The following is a 25,153-nucleotide window of genomic DNA, read 5'->3' as shown; positions in this document are numbered from 1 at the left end:
GTTGCCAGGCGCCGGTCTCCCAGCATCGATAAAATGACAGGCATCTAGATTTAGACGCCTGTCATTCGTCCCTCGTCGGGATTAAATTGTGTGGAAGCCGGCGGTCAGCATTCCGTCCACCGGCTTCCTAAATGTATACCCCTGTTGGTACCTACTACGATATGGCTCTCACTCATGCCAAGCTGACGAATAAGCTCGCAGTGTAGACGGTGTTGAATTTGTAAATAAACCTTTTAATACATTCCTGCCTATAAACCTCTAAGATTCACCTGCCTAGAACCTCTAAGACAAAACCTGCCTATAAACCTCTAAACACAACGCTAATTGCGTACGCAGTATGACCGCAAATAAAGACAGGAGTGGAATCTGTGGTTCCAATGCACAAGTATTATTCAGGTAAAAGTACAGTCAGTTACACGCAATCTATACATACATAATTTAGGCGTAAAAAGGAAATAATACAGACCCAAGTACAGTATACATACGCTTGCGCCTCCGGACCCAGAGATAGACCTCAGACTAGAGACCCCTAGTACATACAACCTTCAGCATGGACTCCTCAACCAGTATATGGGCACATGTATTTATTCCCCCCCAGACTAAAGCAGGACAAAGGGGAAATTTCCTGCTGATATCATTGGTTCCCAAAGGAGAAGCATATGTTACGGCACATTTAACAGGTTGTTTCAAATAGACTTTCCCTGCCTCTAACAGGCGGAGTCTTTCTGGTAACGCCTCCTGTAACATTTCATCAGCTAAACATTTTGTTGCTTGTAAGTTCTGCGATCCGTAACTTGAGTTTGCATGATGCGATCTCTCCACCGATAACACCGGGATGCTGTAAAAAGTGTACGCATCAGAACGAAACCAAACACACCTTGCTTATCATGTATAATACCTTAGTTATCAAAAACCTTTATTTCTTAGCATTTAAACTAACTTAACCAACTTGAATCATACAATTTGATGCTAATGGAACCTTGTGTGCGAATATGTAGTGTGTGGGTATTCGGGGTTTGGTATAAGGACGCTAGTTATTAATGGGTGAGATTTAAGTGCATAATCTCTCATACACGAAGTGAACATCCTTCCTGAGGGTTGTAGTTCTACATGCCCTCTGTCAGCAGGCCCCCACCTGTTGTGTGTTCAAAGGAAAACAAAACCTCTTTTGTTCTCACAGACTCTTGTGTGAAATGCAAATGTATTACCACCTCAAGCTGTGGACTTTGGGGCCATCCTGTCTAGGAATCAGACAAATCCAATTGTGTAGATCAATGCCTGGATTATATTACAATTGCCACAACTATACTTTATCTGCATCCAAGGATTCCCAATTTGTATGTAAAAATACCCATTGTCTATTCTTATTTACTTTTACTCAGGAAGCTTGTTTTTCCAGTTGCCCTTGGTAGGTTAACAAAAACATTGCCATCTGTTCTTAGCTCCTGAGTTATAACTTGAATTGACGCTGGCCACAAAATGGTGTCTTGCGATCTCATTTCCAAAATGGAGTCTTGCGGCCATTTGCAAGATGGCGTCGCCGCGATTAAATTTTAAACTGAACTTGTCTCAGCCAATTATTCAGCTTCGACAGTCCACCCTTTGATAGCAAACAACATGCTATCACAATCTGCTATTAGAATTTAATTTAGGCTTACATTTACATATTATTTGGTGTTATTATGGGATGGCACAAGGTGGTTCTTAATCCATCAATAATGTGTCTCTAGGCTGGGGCATAAAACTACTATTATACGCACACCACGGATCTTGGGAGATCATGTGCCAGATGTGGGAATGCACCAGTCTTATGACAGCAGTTTTGAAGGGGATTTTGAGACTTTACATTTTCTGGGTGTTCTATAAATAACATTTCAATAATATCTTCTATGCATGTCTAAATATTATACATTTAAATGATGGTACTAGCTCAGGGTTGTAGTGCAGCTCTATATCTACATCGGTATACATATTATAATTTCTGACCACCTTCATAGTTTCATTCCTTCGTTTCACTCTGTTTTCACATTTTCCACACTTCAACACAATAGGAACACACTGGACGCATATGCCAATTACTATGATGACAATCAGTATAAGGATCAAGAATTTGCCTACGCTGGCGACCACTTCCTGGACCCACTCTCCTAGACCCGAGAACCATTTCACTGGGTTCAGCCATGACACCCATCCTTCTATCTTTTCCCCTGCTTCAGCCACTGATGCGTTATGGTTCTTACGAAATTCCCACTTTAGCTGCAGAATCTCATCCATCTTCTGGTCTATCACCTCCTTAGGGTCGCTGGTATCATTGGTGACATAAGTGCAACATTTTACTCCAAATTGGGTGGCTAACATTACGCAATACCCTCCAGTAACAGCAGTTAAATAATTCAACACTAGCTTGTATTGCACTAGTTCTTTCTTGTACGCTTGCAATTCTCTCCCTGTGTACCTGAATGTGTCATCGTACATCTCGGTGATATTATCTATTAATTTAGTAAGTTCCTGGATATATCTAAAATTTTATGTACCCTTAGCAATCCTGGTGGGATCCAGGGCGACTAAAACTTGAAAGCCAGTTGTCTCACTGATTAACTGAGCGGCTTAATGCATATCACCAAGTATCATATTTCTCTTGCCTCTGTGTTCATATTGTGTGTGAAGATATGGTGACGGTGTTTTTTTATTTATACCCAGCATTTCAACATGTGTGAGGGTCATAACTTTTGGAAGTATTTTTTCCAAATAACATAACAATTACAATACTAAAATTGGTCAGAAACTCCCGTGATTGGCATTGCACTCCTCCTGACTCCACTCCATCAGCTCCGCCATCAGCTCACATCTCCTTTATCGGTCCCCCATCACAGACACTGAGTATTCCCAAACAAATCATCATGACAAAAACTCTGGAAAGAAAAAGAACTAGGATGACCACAGCAGACCACTCCATTGCTGGAAGCACTGATCTACACATTTCTTTAGCTCAGAAATCTCACCGTCACCTTTTTAATCCTTCCGGCACAAGCTCGCAATCGACAGGTCCACGTTATCAGCCTTGTCTCTGCCTTGTATCTCCACCGGTTGGTTAACCTCCCTATAGTGAGTGGAATGGACCCACGTATCTTCCCCGGCCACCCTTTGAGGATGCTGTATCGTCAGATACGGACCTTTCCACCGATCAGTCAAACAACCTGAGCTAAAAAAATGTTGGATCATAACAAATTCTTCCAGATTTTGACATCATGACAGTTTGCATTAGACATGTTAGTTAATAACACTTTCAATTTCGGTTATTCTCATTCATCTTCGTGAGACCCTGCACAGTAACCTCATTATCATATTTTCACATGAGGCTGCCTGTTTGGACAGTATCTCAAAGGGGGGCAAATAAAGGAAAAGACAATCTGGGATAATCTCAGTGTTGTTAACCATCATCTTACACATGTTCTTGGAAACGTCACCTATAAAATAAGTCCCCCTATCATTTTTAATAATTCTAGGGATATAGTATCTGCATACAGGTTCCTGCAATTAAATCTTGTTATCAATAGCTACTGCACTAAATAATGCCTGTGCCACTGGGTTGGATAGTATTCCGAGTAGTCGACCTCAGCCTGGCATGGCTGCCGTTTATCCTTAGCAACCTTGTGTCCTATGAATGGGAGATAAAGCAAAACAGTTTAATATCATTTAAACATGACCCAAAATACAACAATAAATCGTCCACATTTTTCATTAGAACAGATCCATTGATAGGTTGAAAAGATTGTAAACAGTCATATAAGGCCTGGGAGAAGATACTGGGGTTACCTATGAACCCATGGGAAACTCGTGTTCCTGTGTGGTGTTCTTCACTTTGCAGTACTTACTTATGTGTCCCACTTGGTGACAGTTAAAACATAATTTTGAACGGGGTGGATGAAAAGATTGTTGTGGGATTTGAGCAAGAGGGAAAGGTGGTGGGTATGAGTAAGGATAGGGAGGGTAAGGATATTGTGGGGGATATGAGTATGGGACCTGTGGTTGTGTATGATATGTGGGGTAAGGATGTGTTTGCTGTGGTGTGGGATTGGTGAGGACGTGTAATTGTTCAGGTGCAGGTGTGTGTGGGTGCAGGTGTGTCGGTTGGCTGTGATGTTAACGTCATTCTCTCCAGAGCTTGTATACTGACAGCCATTAATTTTTCGCTCTGGGTCTCCCTCTTTTTTGAGATGTTTTTGTCATGTTCTATGGCAGACTCTATGAGGTTATCTATTGTAAGTCCCCGCCAGCCAGGCTGTGAGGTCTGAACCGGAGTCTTTAAATCGTCTTTCAGACCGTCCATGAGTACCGTGACTATCATTCCCCTGTGGTGAGTGCTATCTTTAATATCTTCTATCCCAGTGTACTGGGTGATAGCCTGCAGAGCCCGGTCGCAATATTCTTCTGCAGTTTCACTCTCTTTTTGTTTGATTGTGAAGATTTTGTTCCAGTTAACTACTACTGGAAAATATACACCCAATTGAGTCACAATGCAGGAAATGTTACCTTGGTTTACTTGGTCTGTTAAGGGAACGTCGCCATCCAATACACAGTCCGTGATAAATTTTGTCACGTCGGTATTGCGTGGTAGACAGGCCCTTAACACCACACGCTAATCTTTATTAGTGGGCTCATGAGAACTACCCAAATTTCTCAAAAATCTTTGACATTTGGCTAGTTCCTTTTTGGGATTGGGGAAATCATTTATGATGGAATTTAGTTCTGCTCTTGTCCATGGACAATGCATTTCTACTTCCCTAGTGGGCACTACACCGTTTGCATCCGCATTTCCATTCGGAACAGTTATTGTCCGAATGGGATGCAGACCGGCATCGTTGCTACCTCTGACCTGGTTACCTGGCTGGGGGTTTAATCTGCTGCTGCTACGTATGGTATTAACAACTTCCTCAATGGGTGCAGAGTGTATTAACACTTCCCTTGCTGTTACCGATGGAGATGGCAGCACCACCCGTGATTGTGGTGATGCAGCATCTATCATTTGCACAGCATGGGAAATGGCAGACATTACAATAGGCTCATCTTCTACATCATAAACATTTTCTTTATGGTTACTTAAGAGGGGGTACAAATTACTTGTTACATTTTTATTGGTATTTTTGGTAACTGTACTTGCACCTCCATCCACATAAGGTGGGGGAGGTGAGCGTGAACTGCTGGCAATACTCTCCATGACGCTACTTTGCCGCACGTGCGCGCCAATTTGCGGCTCGCCCGTATTGCAACTCAGCGTCGTGGATGTATTTTCTGGCAATGCGTTCGCAATGCTAGTTTGCGTCGTTTGCACATTTTTAAGCCAAGCATCTCCTTCATGCTGCCATATTTTTAAACATTCAAAATACATTTTTGTCAAAACTACCAATTCTGGGAAACGGTCTAACACTCTTCCTCGTCATATTAAATCATATATCACAATACCTTATTGCATAAGTACCGTACTTGGTATGCATGATACGACGGGCCGACCCGATCGCCGCTTCCATTAGCAGCACATCATTGCCTAACATTTCTACTGTTTGCGTGGCTCCCATTCTGAGACAACTCCTATGCTTTTCAATAAAAATTTAAACCGGTGAAAGACAATCAAGATACTTTCACTTACCTGTGAACGATTTAAGTCGGCGTCGCCCACACTCCTGGATAAGATTTAGTAAGGCAACTTCCACACCTAGATAAGTTTTGAAACAGGCAACTTCCAGACCCGGATAAGCTTTAGTAAGGTAACTTCCAGATCTATGAGAGTTTATATGTCGGCCACTCTCACGCACCTCTATACAACAAAGACAACATGTACACCTGCTACTGTGTTTAGAATGGTAAAGCTGCTTACCGAGCGACTAGGCTAACCCTTGCACCTAGCCCTTAAGGATCATACGGTACCCTTAACTTTAGGGAATAAATTACCCCTACCAACAATACACTCACTGTTACACACTTTTTCTCTGCGCAGAAAATAAACGTTTAACCCAGATATTGGTAGATAGAAAAAAAATGTAAACCTCAATGGCTTTGTTCAAACACGTGGCAGCAGAACCGGAAGTGCGTATACGCTTATTGTGCGACCGGCCGCATACACAATTATGCGACTACCACACAAGCGTATAATGACTTTTTAACTGCGTACGCAAAAATGCGTCTCAGCCGCATACTCAATACTGCGGCACCCCTCTAAACGTAAGGTTCTATCAACAGAGAAAAAAAAAACTTTTTTTTTCCTCTCTTGTCCCTGGATTCTGATCAGCGCTTCCTCTACACAATAACCGGCAGTACGCTCTCAGCAACACTGTGGTAATGAAAGACTAATGCGTCTCTCAAAAGGCGCCTCCACCCTGTTGCTGAGAGAGAACTGACCGAGTGTTACCGTGTATCAGATAACGTGATAAACGGATGAGCCCCCACTGTTGAATTTGTAAATAAACCTTTTAATACATTCCTGCCTATAAACCTCTAAGATTCACCTACCTAGAACCTCAAAGACAAAACCTGCCTATAAACCTCTAAACACAATGCTAATTGCGTACGCAGTATGACCGCAAATAAAGACAGGAGTGGAATCTGTGGTTCCAATGCACAAGTATTATTCAGGTAAAAGTACAGTCAGTTACACGCAATCTATACATACATAATTTAGGTGTAAAAAGGAAATAATACAGACCCAAGTACAGTATACATACGCTTGCGCCTCCGGACCCAGAGATAGACCTCAGACTAGAGACCCCTAGTACATACAACCTTCAGTATGGACTCCTCAACCAGTATATGAGCACATGTATTTATTCCCCCCCAGACTAAAGCAGGACAAAGGGGAAATTTCCTGCTGATATCATTGGTTCCCAAAGGAGAAGCATATGTTACGGCACATTTAACAGGTTGTTTCAAATAGACTTTCCCTGCCTCTAACAGCCGGAGTCTTTCTGGTAACGCCTCCTGTAACATTTCATCAGCTAAACATTTTGTTGCTTGTAAGTTCTGCGATCCGTAACTTGAGTTTGCATGATGCGATCTCTCCACCGATAACACCGGGATGCTGTAAAAAGTGTACGCATCAGAACAAAACCAAACACACCTTGCTTATCATGTATAATACCTTAGTTATCAAAAACCTTTATTTCTTAGCATTTAAACTAACTTAACCAACTTGAATCATACAATTTGATGCTAATGGAACCTTGTGTGCGAATATGTAGTGTGTGGGGTTTCGGGGTTTGGTATAAGGACGCTAGTTATTAATGGGTGAGATTTAAGTGCATAATCTCTCATACACGAAGTGAACATCCAGCAGTGTGGATGGCTGAGGGTTGTAGTTCTACATGCCCTCTGTCAGCAGGCCCCCACCTGTTGTGTGTTCAAAGGAAAACAAAACCTCTTTTGTTCTCACAGACTCTTGTGTGAAATGCAAATGTATTACCACCTCAAGCTGTGGACTTTGGGGCCATCCTGTCTAGGAATCAGACAAATCCAATTGTGTAGATCAATGCCTGGATTATATTACAATTGCCACAACTATACTTTATCTGCATCCAAGGATTCCCAATTTGTATGTAAAAATACCCATTGTCTATTCTTATTTACTTTTACTCAGGAAGCTTGTTTTTCCAGTTGCCCTTGGTAGGTTAACAAAAACATTGCCATCTGTTCTTCGCTCCTGAATTATAACTTGAATTGACGCTGGCCACAAAATGGTGTCTTGCGATCTCATTTCCAAAATGGAGTCTTGCGGCCATTTGCAAGATGGCGTCGCCACGATTAAATTTTAAACTGAACTTGTCTCAGCCAATTATTCAGCTTCGACAATGGTGCCAAGGATTTCTGTGCCAATTCTGCTATGCCTGATCGATAATCTGCCAGACATAAGGAGGACACGTTAATCCAGAGGGTTCGGCTTCCGGCACCAAAAAATAGAAACTTATCAAAGTTGAACCGAGATAAAGCATCTGCTATCTTATTACCAACTCCCAGCACATGCGTCGCAATAAAATTGATATTAAACTGTAAACACTTCAAAACGAGGTGCCTTAAAAGCCAAAGAGCATGTGGTGAAGAAGAACGCTGGTTGTTAACCGTGTGAACAACTTCCAAATTGTTAAACCGAAAGACAATGCTCTGTTTCGACAATTTTTTGGCCCACAGTTCCACGGCCACAATTATTGGAAACAATTCCAACAAAAGCAAGTTGGCTGTAAAACCGCGCGAAAACCAAAATGCAGGCCAGGGAGCAGCACACCATTCCCCCTGGAAACAAGCCCTGAAACCTGAAGAACCAGTCGCATCAGTGAACAACTGAATTAATGAATTTGACACCGGCCTGGAAGGCCAGATCAGTTCCAAATTGAAATTAATCAAAAACGAAGACCATACCCGTAAATCATCCTTTATCTCTTTAGACAATTATATGGTATGATGCGGCTTGACAACCCCCGCAGTTGCCCTCCCCACCTTCCGGCAAAAAACTTTCCCCATTGGAATTACTCTACAGGCAAAATTGAAGGAGCCAAGGAGGGACTGAACCTGACACAGCCTCACCCTCTCCTTGCTCAAGCATTCCTCTATCTGGGACAAAAGTTTTTGGACTTTGTCTGCAGGAATACGGCAACAACCCACTTCTGGGTCTACCTCAATACCCAGATAGGAAAGGCAACACGTAGGGCCTTCTGTCTTGTCGTGTGCGATTGGGACCCCCATAACTTTAAACAATACGCGGGGTTAAAATAAAAGATCATGACAAACGTTACTGTCTCTTAGGCTTATAAAAAGAAAATTGTCTAAGTAATGTGCAATACCACTGTGGCCGGTGCCTGCTTGGATGCACCAATGTAGAATCGTTCTGAATTTCTCAAAATATGCACAAGAGACAGATCAACCCATGGGTAAACACTTATCTAAGTAAAAAATGCTGTCTAACTTAAAACCCATGAACCTCAGGGAATTGGGATGAAGCGGGAGTAGACGAAAAGCGGACTCAATGTCCAATTTCGCCATCAATGCCCCAGGGCCAAAAACCCAAATAAATTCAAGGGCTTCCTCAAACAATTGGTAACGAACTCTACAAGACTCATCAGGAATTGTGTCATTAACAGAGGACCCCTGAGGATAAGACAAATGCTGGATTAAGCGGAACTTCCCCGGAACTTTCTTGGGCACCACCCCTAACAGAGAAATGCACAAGCCAGGCAAAGGTTCAGAGAAGAAAGGGCCGCACATCCGGCCCAAAATAATTTCTGCGTCCACCTTCTGTCTCACCATATGAGGTAACTCTCTCGCCGACCTTAAATTCCTGTGTGCAACAACCTGTCCAGAATGAATAATGGGCAAACTGAAACCTGAACTAAAACCTGCCCACAAAAATTTTGCATCCTCACCCTTCGGGTATCTTGCCAGCCATTTACTCAATTCTGATACAACCACCGGGGATGAAGCCTTACTTATTACCTCCGCTACCCATAACCCGCTCAGACTGACCTTCCCTTGTTGTCGACTTGCACTCTCGAGCTGGGTGACCTGCTCCACAAATTCTACATGAGTGTTGATATGAAACAACAATTCGTGCCCCTGTGACATTTAGAGTCATTGTATGCAAAAGCATTTTCCCCTAGCCACATACCCAGGCCCTATATAGTAGTGGTTATTGTGTCTAAACAACAGCGCAGCAGGGAGTTATTGAATCAATGTGCAGTGGGTGTATAGTAAAATTGTTTTTAATCTAAACACAGTATGACAAAATAAAATACAATCACATATTAAAATGCATCTATACATATAATGATGGGTACTACAGTCTCCGGTGTGCAAAGGGTGAATACTGGATGAAATGCAGATATTTAATGCACATCAACAGCTCGTCAGCTGGGGAGATGGTGTTTGTAGCAAAAAATACAAAGTAGTTCTGGATCTTTGTTTAGCAACTCCTGTCTTGAATACAAAGTATCAGGTGGATATAGGTGAATTGCGTCTCTCCTACCTTGTTTCCAAACAGTTCATCGGCTGTCCTAGGTGTATACTCACCACACTTCCGTGTGGCTGTAGTGCTGTGAGTGCCGCCCGATCTTCTGGCTTCTCCTCCTGTCCTCCGCCAGCGTCTTTGAGATGTGCTGCCTTGCTTGGCGGGTGTTGCCGGCAGTGAGCGTGCACGCTGATCCTCACCGGAAAGCTGAAGACGGGAGTCCGTGAAGCAAGTTGATCCTCGCTTTCCGGTGAGGATCAGCGTGCACGCTCACCGCCGGCAACACACGGAAGTGTGGTGAGTATACACCTAGGACAGCCGATGAACTGTTTGGAAACAAGGTAGTAGAGACGCTATCCACCTATATCCACCTGATACTTTGTATTCAAGACAGGAGTTGCTAAACAAAGATCCAGAACTACTTTGTATTTTTTGCTACAAACACCATCTCCCCAGCTGACGAGCTGTTGATGTGCATTAAATATCTGCATTTCATCCAGTATTCACCCTTTGCACACCGGAGACTGTAGTACCCATCATTATATGTATAGATGCATTTTAATATGTGATTGTATTTTATTTTGTCATACTGTGTTTAGATTAAAAACAATTTTACTATACACCCACTGCACATTGATTCAATAACTCCCTGCTGCGCGTTGTTTAGGCACAATAACCACTACTATATATCTCTAATTTTCAGTGACGAAGGGAACTGTCACCTGTGTCTACAGCTGCAGCAGGGAACCTCTACTCTCTTATTTAAATCCCCAGGAGTGCACAACACCACCATACAAAAACCTAACATACCCAGGCCCTGCCTTAGATGCAGGGGTGTGTTTTTTTTATACTAGCCCTCAAACGGATTTGTGTTCAGCTGTGTAAAATCCAACCAAACCTCTACATCTTTGAAACATAAATGCATGGTCGTGTTTCCATCCTTTTTTTTTTTTTTTTACGAAATTTTTCATTGTACTCCCTCCAAACGTAACCCCTTGACTTTATAAACATATCGTGAACTAAAAATATGTATTTCAAAATGTTGGGATGTTTGTTGGGCCTTGTTTCCAGATAAGATGCTGAAAAAACTACAAAACCCCTTAACCAGTGATGAAAACTACGAAAAGCATTTTCACCCATGCCTCCCACGTTTTTAGCCTTTTCAAAAGCCTGCCTCATCTCATCCATAAGCGCAAACACATCTACATACTTCCCCTTTTTAATCTTTTCCTTCATTATTTTCCTTAACCCCCTAGTTACAGCTGTGTTTGCTCTGAAGAAGGTCCCGCCGCGGCTTTATCGTTCTGCTTTCCAGCTTTCTTCGCTAACTGGTGTGCAATCAACTTAGCTAATTTTCGCGGACGCTTGGGTGCAACCGAAGATTTACTGCTAGATGAAGATGCAGTTGATGAACTGACAGACGTGATATGGGAAACCGCATGTTCTCCAGATCCAGATGGCCCAGGAATCTCCACCGCATCCGTGTTGGTTGCCGTCACCGAACTGGATGAATCCCCAGTTAAAGCCATTTGCTCACTCGTCGTCTGTCTCTATCTCTGCACCGCTTCCCCCGGCACCACCTGCATAGTTGAAGTGCTAGCTACAACTTCGGAACCAGAAACAGAGTTCATTAATGTATTGGATACGACAAGTTCTGTAGCAGGAGTGGTTGGGAGGGGGAGGTTCTGCACTGACAGGAACCGGGGAAACTGTAGGTAAAGGGGGCCCAATGCCAGTTGCAATAGCGGGGTGGTCGGAAGGAGCGGCAGGGAAAAGGGTTGGCCACTGACATATTACTTGCAGGTGAGTAACCAGATAACCACGGACCCGGCATCACATAACCTGATTGCCAGGGGTACGTGTATTTGCTCGGAGGGTGTTGCCTAGGGGTAATTGCTGGTTGCCAATATGGTGTCTGGCCAAAAACTGATACCGCGGGGAATTTACTTGAAATGGCGCTGCAAATGGCACAAAATTGGGAATGGGTATAAAATTCTGTTGGACACCTGACGACCAAGTGGACTGAACAGCAGCAGGGGAGGATACTACTGAAGGTAAATATGAGGTGACATGCGGGGACGCTTGCAAATGGAAATATTGCTGGCGTGTGCTATTGGCTGGAAAAACCTGTAACCCAGTAAAACAAGAAGGGAATGTACTGACGGCCAAGGACCTATGCATTCCCAATGCTAAAGGCTGGGCTTGCATATTGACTATAGAGAGTGAGCTGTGAGAGCTCACAACCTGAATCAGTCCTGCATGGACAGCAGGTGACGCTGCTGTCACCTCTAAAATGGAGCCTGCAGCTTGCTGTGCAGCCTGAGGTTCTAAACCCACCCACAAAATGGTGGCCGCTGTATCTAAAACAGCAGGCCCTGGGGGACTTGGAGAGGGGACTGCTATATATGCCCTGCTGTGCGGGGTGAATGTGGCCTCCGCACGGAGGCCTGAGGGTCCCGCAACCTCTAACCTCTAACCTGGAAGCCTCTAATGACGCGGCCGGGGATGCCCAGTCCCCGGCACTCACGCCATCAAGGCCAGCCTGCCACGCAAGTGCTGTAATCCCGCTAGTCGCTGGAACCTTCGGGGGAGCCTGAGCAGCGAGGACCGTGGGTGACGCGGGCGGTGTAGCCATGCACTGAGAAGCGCCCCCCCACACCCCAGCCCTGCTCACCAGCGACAGGTAAAACCTCACCCACACTGGGGGGCAGAAGCCAGCGGGCAGGCCACCTCTGCTAGGCACTGGGGGGGGGGCTGACCTCTTTGGACGGGGCGTGAAGCAAGCAGGTAGGAGAGGGCGCTGGGCAGGACAAAAGGAGTGGGGCAAACGGGGGGGAACAATTTACTGGTCAAAGTGGGTTTGAACTGCAGTAAATAAGTTGAAAATAAAACAGGAGAATGGTAAGAAAGGAGATTATAAGTGAGGTAAAGGAAGTAAGAAAGATTTAAAGTGTAATAATGGTAAGAAAAAGAGGATTCAAGTGTGATAACAGACAGTAGGGTAGAATTGAAGAAAGGTAATAGGAAGAAAAAATAAATTTAAAGAGGGATAATGTGAAAAAAGAAAGAATAAAAGTTTAAGTATAAAAGCAAATTCCTGAGGTATTATGACACAGATTCTATTCAGCCTGACTTCCAATCTGAAAAAAGACTGTACCATATTCAAATATTTCCTTAAATAACCCCTTCAAAAGTATATGCCCCGAACCCTACTCATAGGCTAACTCTTTTAACCAATCAAAACCACCTAAACAAATAATCTACCTAGCAACAGGTTCCTAATCCTAACCAATTACAAAAAATTAGGCCACTTATATTGCTTTGTGCTTATACAGCCCTCATTAAAACAAAGCAAATTCATCATCCATAGAAAATCCAGCAGTTCTGAATGTGCTTAATCCTCTGTAATATCGTGGGAAAGTGCTAGTTAACATATGTGGTGTGCCCCTCTGTAGTTCCAGAGTCTCTGAGCCAGACGGTATTACAGACTTTGTGGTCTATGTACTAATAATCGCGGTAATGCCGCGATTATTCTGTATCCATCTCGCAGTAGATATTTTCATTGTTAATTAAAATATCTCTGCTATGTACCAAGTGGAACTCGCAGGAACAGTGGTTTGCGGTAACCGCTGTCCCTCTGAGTTATATCCCCGAGGATAAGACTTCCCCAGAGGAAGCTGACACCACTTGCATAACTACCGTAGGTGCGGCTGCTATGGGGCCCGGACCGCCTCCTGGGCCCGGCCCCCCCTCTGCACCTAAGGTGCCATGCCAGCCGTGGTCACATCCTCCTTCAGCGTGTGCTGCACAAGGCAGGCACATCTGCCCTCCCTGTCAGCTCCGGCTCTCCTCATTTACTGATACTAGGAGGAGGTGTGGCCGCCTCCTCCCAGCATCAGTCAGTGAGGAGAGATGGAGGCGACTGAGAGAGGAGGTGTGCCTAGGAGGGCCTGTGAACATTTTGCTATGGGTCCACCCTAGATCTAGTTATGCCCCTGTGTCAGCTTCCGGAGTCAGCCAGGGGTTACGAGAGAGAGATCGAAAGATCTCTCTCCTGCCCCTGGAGCCTCCATAGGCTTATACTAGCTAACACCATCTGAAGATGATGTAAACTACCGGGGCTAAACTCTTAAAAGCTTTGCTTTTTGGAGTTTAGTACATAGGGATCAGATCATAATTGATGATAATGGAGACTGCGATCTGCAGCACTAATTAGCACTTTGCCAGAGATTTCTGTGCAATCTCATGCATTGTGCTATTAGTACATAGGATTGATACATAAAATTATGCATAACTGCAGTTTCTGCATAATTTTATGTAAAAAATGGCTTGATAAATAGGCCCCTAAATACCCATGTAGGGGAATTAAGGAACCGGTTTAATAGAACTTATTGAACTTACCTTTTCAGATGGGTCTGAATGGCTGTGATCTCCAATATAGGAATGGATAGCCTGTAGGTGGAATATCCCCATCTTCTCTTCCTGCTCGCAGGGAGACACTTCCTGCTCGCAGGGAGACACGTGTGAATGACAAGTGTCAGCGTGCACGTGCCGGTGGCTTGCAGGGTGAGGATCAGTCATCCATCCTGTATGGTGTGGTCCCAATCTGCAGCTACCGATAGCTTGTAGCAATGTATTTTGTGCAGCAAAAGGAAGATTCCCAATATCAGTTGTGACTGTTGGATTCCTAACGTGTTTAGGGATAATTGTAGCTTGTAATCATGTGTAATGCATAAACAAAACAAAAAATTCATCCAATCTGTGTAAAATAAGACTTTATTCCAGATGCTTATCTATAGGTACAGTATGACAATAGGAACAGCGATTCATTGTTACGTCTTTGACATTGATACTTCTGTAACTGCAAGAATATAGTAACATTGGGCCTAATTCTGCAAGGAACGCAACTGCGAATGCAATAGCAATCAAGCACACAGGGCCTCATTCAGAGGCGGTCGGAGGATGCAAGCGGTCGCTAAGAAACTGGGCGGCCGCTTGCATCCTGACCGCCCGCCTCTGTTTCGGTCGTTAGGCTGTGGGTTAACACCCACAGCTCTAACGACCGCTAGGGTGATGGTCGCGATGGTCATTGACCATCGCGACCATCGGGGCTTACGACGAGACCCTAGGGTAGGGTCTCACTTGTCGTAAGCCCCGGAGAGCTTCTGGCTCTGTCAGAGCCGGAAGCTCTCCACTGTCATCACTAGTGATGTCAGTGGGGCCTCCCCCAAACGGCAGGCGTTCCCAAGGGAACGCCTCCGTTTGGGTTGCCACCCCCCCGGCCCGCCTTCCAAACGGGGCGAGCTGCCAATCAACATCGACAGTTCGCCCCCTTTGGAAAGAGACCCACTACGACCAGCGCTGTCGGTCGTAGCGGGTCTCACGCATGCGCACGAAGGAGCCGGCTCCCTCGTGCGCATGCGCACTTGACAAACATCGAGGCGGCCGTGCGGTCGTAGACCGTACGGCCGCCTCTGAATACAGCCACAGTCTCACTGCGATAGTATGCTAATCAATGCCGCTGCAGCACTACACAAGGATGTCCACCCTACCTTACACACATCCGTAACGTTTAGCAAGACTGCGAAACCATTGGTACAATTGAGAACCATCGCAGCCTCACGCACAATTGCACAAGCTCTGACCTAACTCAGAAATTGCTAACTTCCATGGACACTATCAGGCCTCAGGCTGCGTAGGGCATTTCAGTGGATAATTTATGCTCGCGTAGCCAATGCGATCACAGTCCCGATTCCAATGGCTAGTTCACACACGCGCACTGCGATGTATACACATGCGTAGTACGCAACAATCAGCCGATTGTGAGCGTATTAGCAACTGCGTTCCTTGCTGAATCAGGCCCATTGTTAATTATGGTCTGTGGATTATGAACATAAAGTATCTGCCCTTTTTTTCGATCTACAGCAAAAAGTCTGGACATTGGTGCTAATATATTATTTTATTATATTTTTTTCTTTTCAATTAATTTTTTGTGGTTTTAATTTGCATATGTTCTAATGTAGGATTTCAGTGGTGTCTGACACATATAATTGTTTTTTATACTGTATGTTTTATTAGACATTTATCAGAATTGGTTTTAATAAATGTATACATTAATCATTCTGTCTGCGATCACTATCTGTTTCTATTTTGGCTTCACTACACATTGGGGCTAGCACTCCCTTCATCAGTGAGAAGCATTTTTACTGATTATTAGTATTACATTTAGGCTCTGAGGCGCCTGGTTTTCCCCCTTTTTTAAATTTAGTGTACTGTACTAGCTCTTATTAGTCTAGTATTAGAAGCTCTGTGTGGCGCATTACTCACCCAGATCAGATTAGAAAATGGCTGTAGGCAGTGTATCGTATAAAAAAAAAGGTAAGAAAAAACAAGATTACATACTCTGATGTTGCTTGTTACCAAAACTGCACTTTGGCTGGCCAGTTAATTGGGCACTGTAGACGTGACTCTTGGATTTAGGATCATTTGGCACCAGGGCCGGACTGGTCATCTGGCACTTCTGACAAATGCCAATGGCCTGATGGGCCAGTCCAGTGTTAAAACCTGGGCAAGCAGCTCCATCTCCCGGCGCTCTGCTCAGCTGGGATACTGAAAGACAGGGTCGTGTCGCGAGTCCAGGATCCCGTGACATGCGGCACGTCCTGTGAGGTGTAACTACGCCCCTTTTGGGAATAGAGAGGGACTGCCAGGGCTGATCTGGAGTCCCAGGCCGTCCCTGTTTGGCACAATATATATACACTGGTGGCCAAAATTGCGGACACATTTTGAAATTTTAATGTTTATCAACTTCGAATGCTTATCAAAACTGTTTCACTTCACGCAATGCAATGATTCATATATCAAATGAAAGGAAATTTAATGCTGAATTCAACACAATAAACAGAGGTCAAATATTTGCATTACAAGGGAAGTTATGCCGTGAAAACAACACTTAGGGTGAAAATCCCTGTGTACTTATGATGTTACTGTCCTATCAATATTTCGTTGGGTATGCTTTATTTTTCAAGACAGCAGCACAGCGACGTGATCCAGGATTGTGGTGTTAAGTGAAAATGGTCTTTCGTATGCAGCAATTGCGAGAGAAATTGGTGGGAATGTGACAACATCAGGAGTACGAAAGTTTTGTTTACGCTATCAGGAAACACAATCTATACAAAACAAAGAAGGAAAAGGCCGGAAAAAGTGCACAACAGCTGTTGATGATTGGAGAATAAAACTAATTTGCGTCAGGGACAGATGGATGTCATCTACGGCCATTAGCAGTAAACTAAGTGCAACTGGTGTGTTTGTCAGTGCAAGAACGGAACAGAGAAGACTAACGGAGGTTGGCCTAAAAGGTAGGATTCTCCGAAAAAAGCCATTGCTAAATAAAAGCAGCAGCAGAAACGAATACAGTGGGCAAAAGAACACATTGCATGGACAGAAGGTCAGTGGAAACAAGTGATATGGAGTGACGAAACTAAGATATCGATATTTGGTAGTGATGGGAGAAAATATCTGAGACGTCGCATCGGGGAAGAGGTACATCCAGATTGCACTCAAGCGACAACAAAGAATCCTACAAGTGTTATGATCTGGGCATGTATGACAGCAGATGCTGTAGGCCGCCTTTATGTCATAGATGGCACACTGAACAGCAGAAAGTACATTGACACCATCCTACAACCAAAACTTCTACCTTTTATCAGGTATCTTTTTCCAGATAATGCCCTATTTTTTTCCCGTCAGGATTCAGCTCCCTGCCACACTGCATGGATATGCAAACAGTGGTTCACAGAGAATGACATACAGGTGCTGGGATGGCCAGGAAACAGCCCAGACCTGAACACCATAGAACATTTGTGGTTCAGTTTGAAAAAACATCTGAGGCGTCCATCCAATAAAAGACAATTAATTGAGGCTGTAATTGTCTCATGGCACCACATAAAAAAGAAGGAAGAGCTCCAAACACTGGTTGGCCACGTCGCTGTGCTGCTGTCTTGAAAAATAAAGGATACCCAACAAAATACTGATAGGACAGTAACATCATAAGTACACAGGGATTATCACCCTAAGTGTTGTTTTCACTGCATAACTTCCCTTGTAATGCAAAAATGTGACCTCTGTTTAATGTGTTGAATTCAGCATTACATTTCCTTTCATTTGATATATGAATCATTGCACTGCATGAAGTGTAACAGTTTTTATAAGCATTTGAAGTTGAAAAACATTCAAATTTCAAAAAGTGTCCACAATTTTGGCCACCACTGTATGTCTTATTTGGAGCCAATTGGTTGTTCAGCATGCCCCTGTTAGCAGAGGTGTTAATGTTTACCAGATGAAATCCTTCTCTTACATAGGTGCACACTGGGAAGCTCTCTTTGTGGTTAATCTATTTATAAAATACACTGATTTTGGTTATCACAGCATACAGACATGATAGGTATACACATGAACAACAAACATTACTTCATCATATTACATCTTCTTCTTCTGAAAGATCTCAGTAACAACAGAGGGCCTGATTCCTTACGGATCACAACTGCAAATGCATTAATGATTACGCATGCAGTTCCACTGCGATAGTATGCTAATCCATTGCGATCGCTATACTGTCGCAGCACTACATAAGGACATCCGTAATGTTTAGCAAGACTGCAAAACCATCGGTACAATCGAGTACTATTACAGCCTCACGCACACTTCCACACGCTCTGACCTTACTAAGGAATTGCTAACTTCATCGCACGATATGAGTGCTCAGGCTGCGCACGACATCGGAGTGGATCATTTATGCATGTCCATTCAACGGCGTTCAAACGCCCTAGCATGCCTGCGTTTCACTGACCACCCCCCCCCCCGTCACCACCCACAAACAACACTTTCTGTCAATCACTCTGCGATGGGTCTATGTAGTCACTGCAATCGCAGTCCCAATATGCGCACTGCGATGCATACTCATGTGCAGAACGCAACAATCGGCCGATTGCCTGCGTAATCGCCTTTGCGGTCGCTAATGAATCGGGCCCAGAGTTCATAACAGTAACTGTATACAGACTGACAACACACTAACACATTATGTAACAGCACCACCTGGTGTTCCTCCAGTGTAATCATACAAACTACATTACGTAATATCCCAACAGCCCCTCCCCTCAAGATATAAATGCTAAATTTTAAATCAATTATTATGGCCATATTTTCTCTACTTCTTGGTGTTGTGTCTATTGAATGACTGTTTTTGATTGTTTGCAAAGCAGTGGGGCAGAATCAGATAATATTTTCATTAGCACAAAGCTATTTCTCTTTTGTATTCAGAATCAGATAGTGTCAATGTCTAAGGTCATGCTGTTTACGTGAATGTAATTTAAAAGCATAATAACATGTGCACTATATTACTATACCATAGACCAGTGTTTCTCAAACCCGGTCTTCATGGAACCCTAACAGGGCATGTTTTCCAGATCATCTAGCTGAAGCCCAGGTGTGTTAATTGACAAATACAAGAGATCTACAGGTAGTACTAATTATTGCTGAGGATACCTTGAACACACGCACTGTAAAGGGCACCATACATCAGGCAGCCATTTCCCTGACTTGACCAGAACCATCAATCCTTGTCGGCTGTTGATGATTGCCGATCAGTTGGGAAATCAGGGAAATTCTTCATGTTAAAAACTCCTGATTTTTCGATCCCGATCATATTTTGGTCGGGATTGGCAAATCAGTGAATCTAACATGTTGGATTTCACTGATGCCATGACCCCGGCATCAGGGGATTGGGGAATTGCGACAATCCGTTGCTGATGTATGGGGGTCTTTAGGGCTCCATGGAGACCGAGTTTGAAAAACATTGCCATAGACACACAGTGAAGCATTTGATCTACATTACAGCTAAAGGGCCACATACATCAAGTGGTCATTTTCCTGATTCCCCAATCCGACCGGAACCACCGTTCCGCCGGTTGGAAACACAGGCCCTGATTCAGAGCCGGACGCTCTTTCAGAGCGCTCGCCCTGAATCAGGGCGGCACTATTTTTTTTTCTGTCGGCCTCCTGGCCGCTAAGCTGTAGGTGACCATCCAAAGCTTTTGCGAGCGGCCAGGTGATGGTCGTGACAAGACCCTTGTGGTAGGGTCTCGTCCATCGCAAGCCCCAGTGAGCTTCCGGCTCTAATAGAGCCAGCTCTGGCGTGCGCATGCGCAGTGTGAGACCATCAACACGCTTTCGAACGCTGTGCGCTCGCGAGCGGGTCTGAATCAGGCCAACAGATCGGTGGCCATTGATAATCGCCAATCCATCAGGGAATAGATTAAATTATTCATGTAAAAATTCCTAATTTGCTGATCACAATCATATTGTGGTCAGGATTGGCAAATCAAGGAAATCTAACAAGTTCACTGATACCCCGACCCCAGCATCTGGGGGTATCCAGATAGAAGATAGATATTGTAAATGTCGACAGTCAATTGGTCAACACACAGATGGTGGACATGCAATAGGTTGATAGGGACAGAAGGTCAACAGATATAAAAGTTCAACCGTGCAGAAGGTCATCAGGGTTAAAAGGTTGACAGGTTGAAATGGTCAACACAAAATTGACGACATGTGTTTTTTATGGTTTTTCAACATTTTTAAGGTTAGAGGTTAAGGTGATGGTTAGGGTTAGGCTGCCGGATGGGACTATTTTTGTGTTGATCATTTGTGGCTGTCGACCCTTTAAGCCTGTCAACCTTCTGCACTGTCTACCTTTTTTCATTCAACATTTTCTATATAATCAACCTTTTGTCCCTGTTGATCTATTGCATGTCGACCATCTGGTGTCGACCTATTAATTATTGACCTTTACGATCAGACTCATCTGAGGATTGGGGAATTGCGTCAATCCGGCGCTGATGTATGGTTGCCTTTACATGTATAGTACAAATACACCAGCCCAACTACATTCTGACAGCTAACAGTAATTAAAACACATGCCTAATTAATTCTAAGAAGAATCACAGCAGATAAAATTATACAGGAAACAAAACATGAAGCACATTATACAAAACAGTCAGATTATACAGTGTTATTAGCACTTATTAGTTTAATGATCAAAATACTCTCTTTATTAACACAAAGCCATCATGTTATAGAAAATGGGATCTGCATGTTTTCATTAAAGTATAATTTAATACAAAATCCAGACTAAGGATAGCAACAGAACGCACACTTGTAATTTGTCCCATTTTTGAAGATGGTCCAGTGCACCTGTGATAGCTCTCGATTCCCCTTTCGCCTGTTAATTTATCATTTTGTGCCTCAGTTTACCAGACAGCTAAGCACATCAACAAACTAGTTCTACGTATCTTTCGTGCTGCTAATTATCAGCTTAGTATTATTATTCTTAAAACTCAATTTACATCTAAATCCAGCTAAATAAAATGAAGAGATCAAGAAATCAGTGCCAAAGAAAAGGTATATTCAAAATTTGCTGTTCACCAAATTGCTGTTTAAGCCTTTGGGTGGTCCGTCAGGGGGGCCAACCCCCAGCCCCCCACCTCTAATCATCACCACTTCCAGTCACAACAGTCTCCTATGCCTGTGGGGAGGGAGCCATCACCCTGAACGTGCTCCCCTCCTGGTTTTGCGTCAGGCTGAGGGGCTCACAGCACCCCCTCCCCAGCATGAGAATCATGTTTTGTTTTTTTTAATCCTAAGTGAGGCCACGCCCCCTTCACCCCGGGTCCAACACGCCTCTCAACGCTTCTGGCTGGTGCACATCAGGACAGAGCCGGGCACGTGATTTTAGCTGTTTTTATAAATTTTTAAAGAAATCCTGAACCAAAACACTTGACGGTGGTTTTGGCAAAACCAAAACACCAGGGTCCATGCACATCTCTAATTAAAAGTGTAGAAGACCAACTGCTCTGAGCTGGTGCAAAATGTTAATTTTTCTGGGAGTAGTAATGGCTGTACACCTTTCCTCACAAAAATTATCTCATAAACAATTCATTTAATTATTGTTCCAAAGACCAATATGTTTCAGGGACAAGCTAGGAAATTGTGGAAAGACAACAGCAGGTTATGTTTCATGTTTTATAATTAGCTCTTAAAGAATTTGGAAATTCATCCATTTATAGACAGGACTTATGTCTGCTTGATCCCAAGGGAAACAGCTGGGGGTATATTTACTAAAGTGCGGGTTTATAGAAGTAGAGATGTTGCCCATAGCAACAATCAGATTTAAATGATAAGTAGAATCTGATTGGTTGATATGGGCAACACCTCCACTTCTATAAACCTGCACTTTAATAAATATACCCCTTAGTCTGGAAAGGAGTAGGCTTATTTGCACAGCAAGGCCAGGGACTAGTGCATGCATTGTGCTTTAGGAAATCTCCACAAGCCTGTACAGGGTTGGACTGGTGTATAGGGGTACAGAGAAATCCTCGGTGGGCTTAACTGCCTGTGGGCCCCAACCCTTCCTCCAATGTCAGGTTCCAGACTTTGCACTTACATTATACATTGTTATTATGAATTACTATTGTTAATATTATTGTTGCTATTACAGGGTCAGCTACCTGGTAGAGCAGGAACATGGATGCTTGCTATGTTTCCGTAGAAACTACACCAAGATCCACCCTCCTGCCAATCGAATTTAGCGGCTGAGTTAACATAAATAAATGGGCCCAGACACTGTAGTATCCATGTTGCCTGCAGGATATATCCTCTCTAATAGTTGGCCAAGCTTCTGTCGTGGCTAGTCACACCCATTAAGAATGGGCCCCTCGCACTGCCGGTGTGCTCTTCCTGACAATAAGGGGTATATTTACTAAAGTGCGGGTTTTTAGAAGTGGAGATGTGGCCAATAGCAACCAATCAGATTCTAGATATTATCTCAAAGAAGGTGCTAAATAAATGTTAAGTAGAATCTGATTGACTGCTATGTGCAACATCTCTACTTCTTAAAACCCGCACTTTAGTAAATATACCCCTCAGGAGCCTGTAATAGAAATGTCTGTAAAGCCTTAATGATGTACAAAAGGAACACAAATAATTGGCATTCAGCGATGTTTAACTAGCTCATTTATATAAACTGCTGTGTATCTACTTTATGAAACTTTCCTAAATATATCACAGTTAAATATTAGTTTTCAAGCACAGTTATATTCTTATATCCATAGAAAGCTAGGGGTTAAACAGCCTTTCTCCTGCACTTATTATTCCATTGATCTTCGTAAGTTTTTGTCTAAGAGAGCGAACAAGCAGAGATTGTTAGCAGCTCACTTTTGGAATATAATCATCTAACTAAAGCTTAACATTGATGCTTTTTGTGATAATGGAGAAGCTGTTTTGGGCTGCAATCTCTGCAACAGATCAATCCAGCAATTAGTGTCAGAGAAAGTGAATCTCTAAATGTTATGTGCATTTCTGTGTGATATCGGAGGAGTGCTTCATCTTTCTACCAGCACCATCATATGTATACTGTATAGTCTCCACAGTGGCACAAGTGAATGATGAATAGCTCTAGCATGACATATTTAACTCTCTCAGCTGATTTAATGTAACTGGTATGTAGTATAAATGAGCGAACATCCTGCTGACCAGGGCCATTACTGATATTGAACATGTAGCTTAACAGTTTCGTCAAATCGATTTACCAACCTTTTATAAATAGTCATAACAAAAACTGTTGTTAAATATATAAGGGAACGGGAAATCATTTATAGTACTGTGTATGGCTGATGTGAATTAAACAGCTACTTATCTTTGTCACTCTCTGATACTGTGAGTCACCAAAGATTATCAGCTGTCTATTATAAGACATCCATGCCACCGGGGGAGATTTATCAAAGCTTGGAGATAGATAAAGTACAGTAGCAACCCATGAGCTCTGTCATTTTTCAAATACAGGCTGTAAAATGACGGCTAGAGGCTGATTTATCTCTCTACAAGCTTTGATACATCTCCCCCATAATGTTTTAAACATAGTGTATTGCCCACTTGTATAAACACAACCTCATTTCTCTATGTTTCATTACATCCTCCTCTATTGTAGTTTCCACAGACAGAGTTTAAACTTCAGAAATTATACACAACAGTTTTGTAACCTACCCCACCTAAGCCCCAAGTTTACACAGCAATTATAAGCAACAGTCAGCCCCCCCGAGTCCTTCATATGCCTTCCTTCCTGCATTGTTGTCTTTTTTTTTTTTTAATAGCTTTTAATGTTTGTTTGAAATGTCTGCTGATATGATAGTTCAGTAGAGATGTGCGCAGCTCCCCGAGTTATTGTTCTGGTTCTAAATAATCGTTGTGTTCTGGTTTTGACAAAACCACTTTCAAGTGTTTTGGTTTTAGATCTGGATTACTTTAAAAATTGTTCAAAACAGCAGCAATCATGTAATTTGGACCTGATTTTGTTCCTACAGTATTAACACCAATAACATTCATTTTCAGTCATTTCCAGTAAATTTTGACCATCTCAAGGCTCACAATATTGTTTTCACCAATATCGGCCAAAGGCTGCAGTGAGCTGATTGGCTAAATTAAGCAACAGAGCAGCAGCACAAACCAGGGCAGAGCCTCCCCTGTCATACTCCTGAGATTTGATATAAAAATGATTAGAATAATACAAAGAATATATTTATAACTTTAACATCTTCTTTGTTTATTGTAATCATTTTTATAGGTAACACTCACCAGCTTTCTGGAGCTCGCTGGGACTGCAGGGAGATGAGAGATGAGGCAACAATGGCTCAGTCTCGCTTCTGTATAGTCAGATCCTGCTTGCAGTGCTGGGGGCGGGGCAACACCTTGGACAATAAACTACACAGAAAGAGAGCTAATAGAGGCATGCCTCTGAGTATAGGGGACGTGCCTTGAGCACTTCTGGACACCTTGGATGTGTTATGTGACCAGGAAGTGCCCAGCAGTGTTTAGAAATTGGAGCTGAGTCAGCAGCAGCAAGAGTGCAGATAGGAGAATCAATGTACACTGAAGCCTAGTGTAGTGAGGGGAGAGTTAAAGTGAGTAGGGGGTGAGGCAGGCTCCCAGCACTCAGACCCATCTCCATGTTTGCCTCTTCAGCCATTGACCTCACCACATGTCACTGGCACAAACACATAACAGTTTAAAAGAATAGATGCGTGCCCTCATTCCCACTGTGTATGTCAATCTCAGGAT

Source organism: Taudactylus pleione, unplaced genomic scaffold, assembly GCF_031769625.1.
Source record: "Taudactylus pleione unplaced genomic scaffold, aTauple2 ptg000792l, whole genome shotgun sequence".
Taxonomy (NCBI): domain Eukaryota; kingdom Metazoa; phylum Chordata; class Amphibia; order Anura; family Myobatrachidae; genus Taudactylus; species Taudactylus pleione.
The sequence above is the reverse complement of the archived record's forward strand: the minus strand, read 5'-3'. Positions refer to the sequence as shown.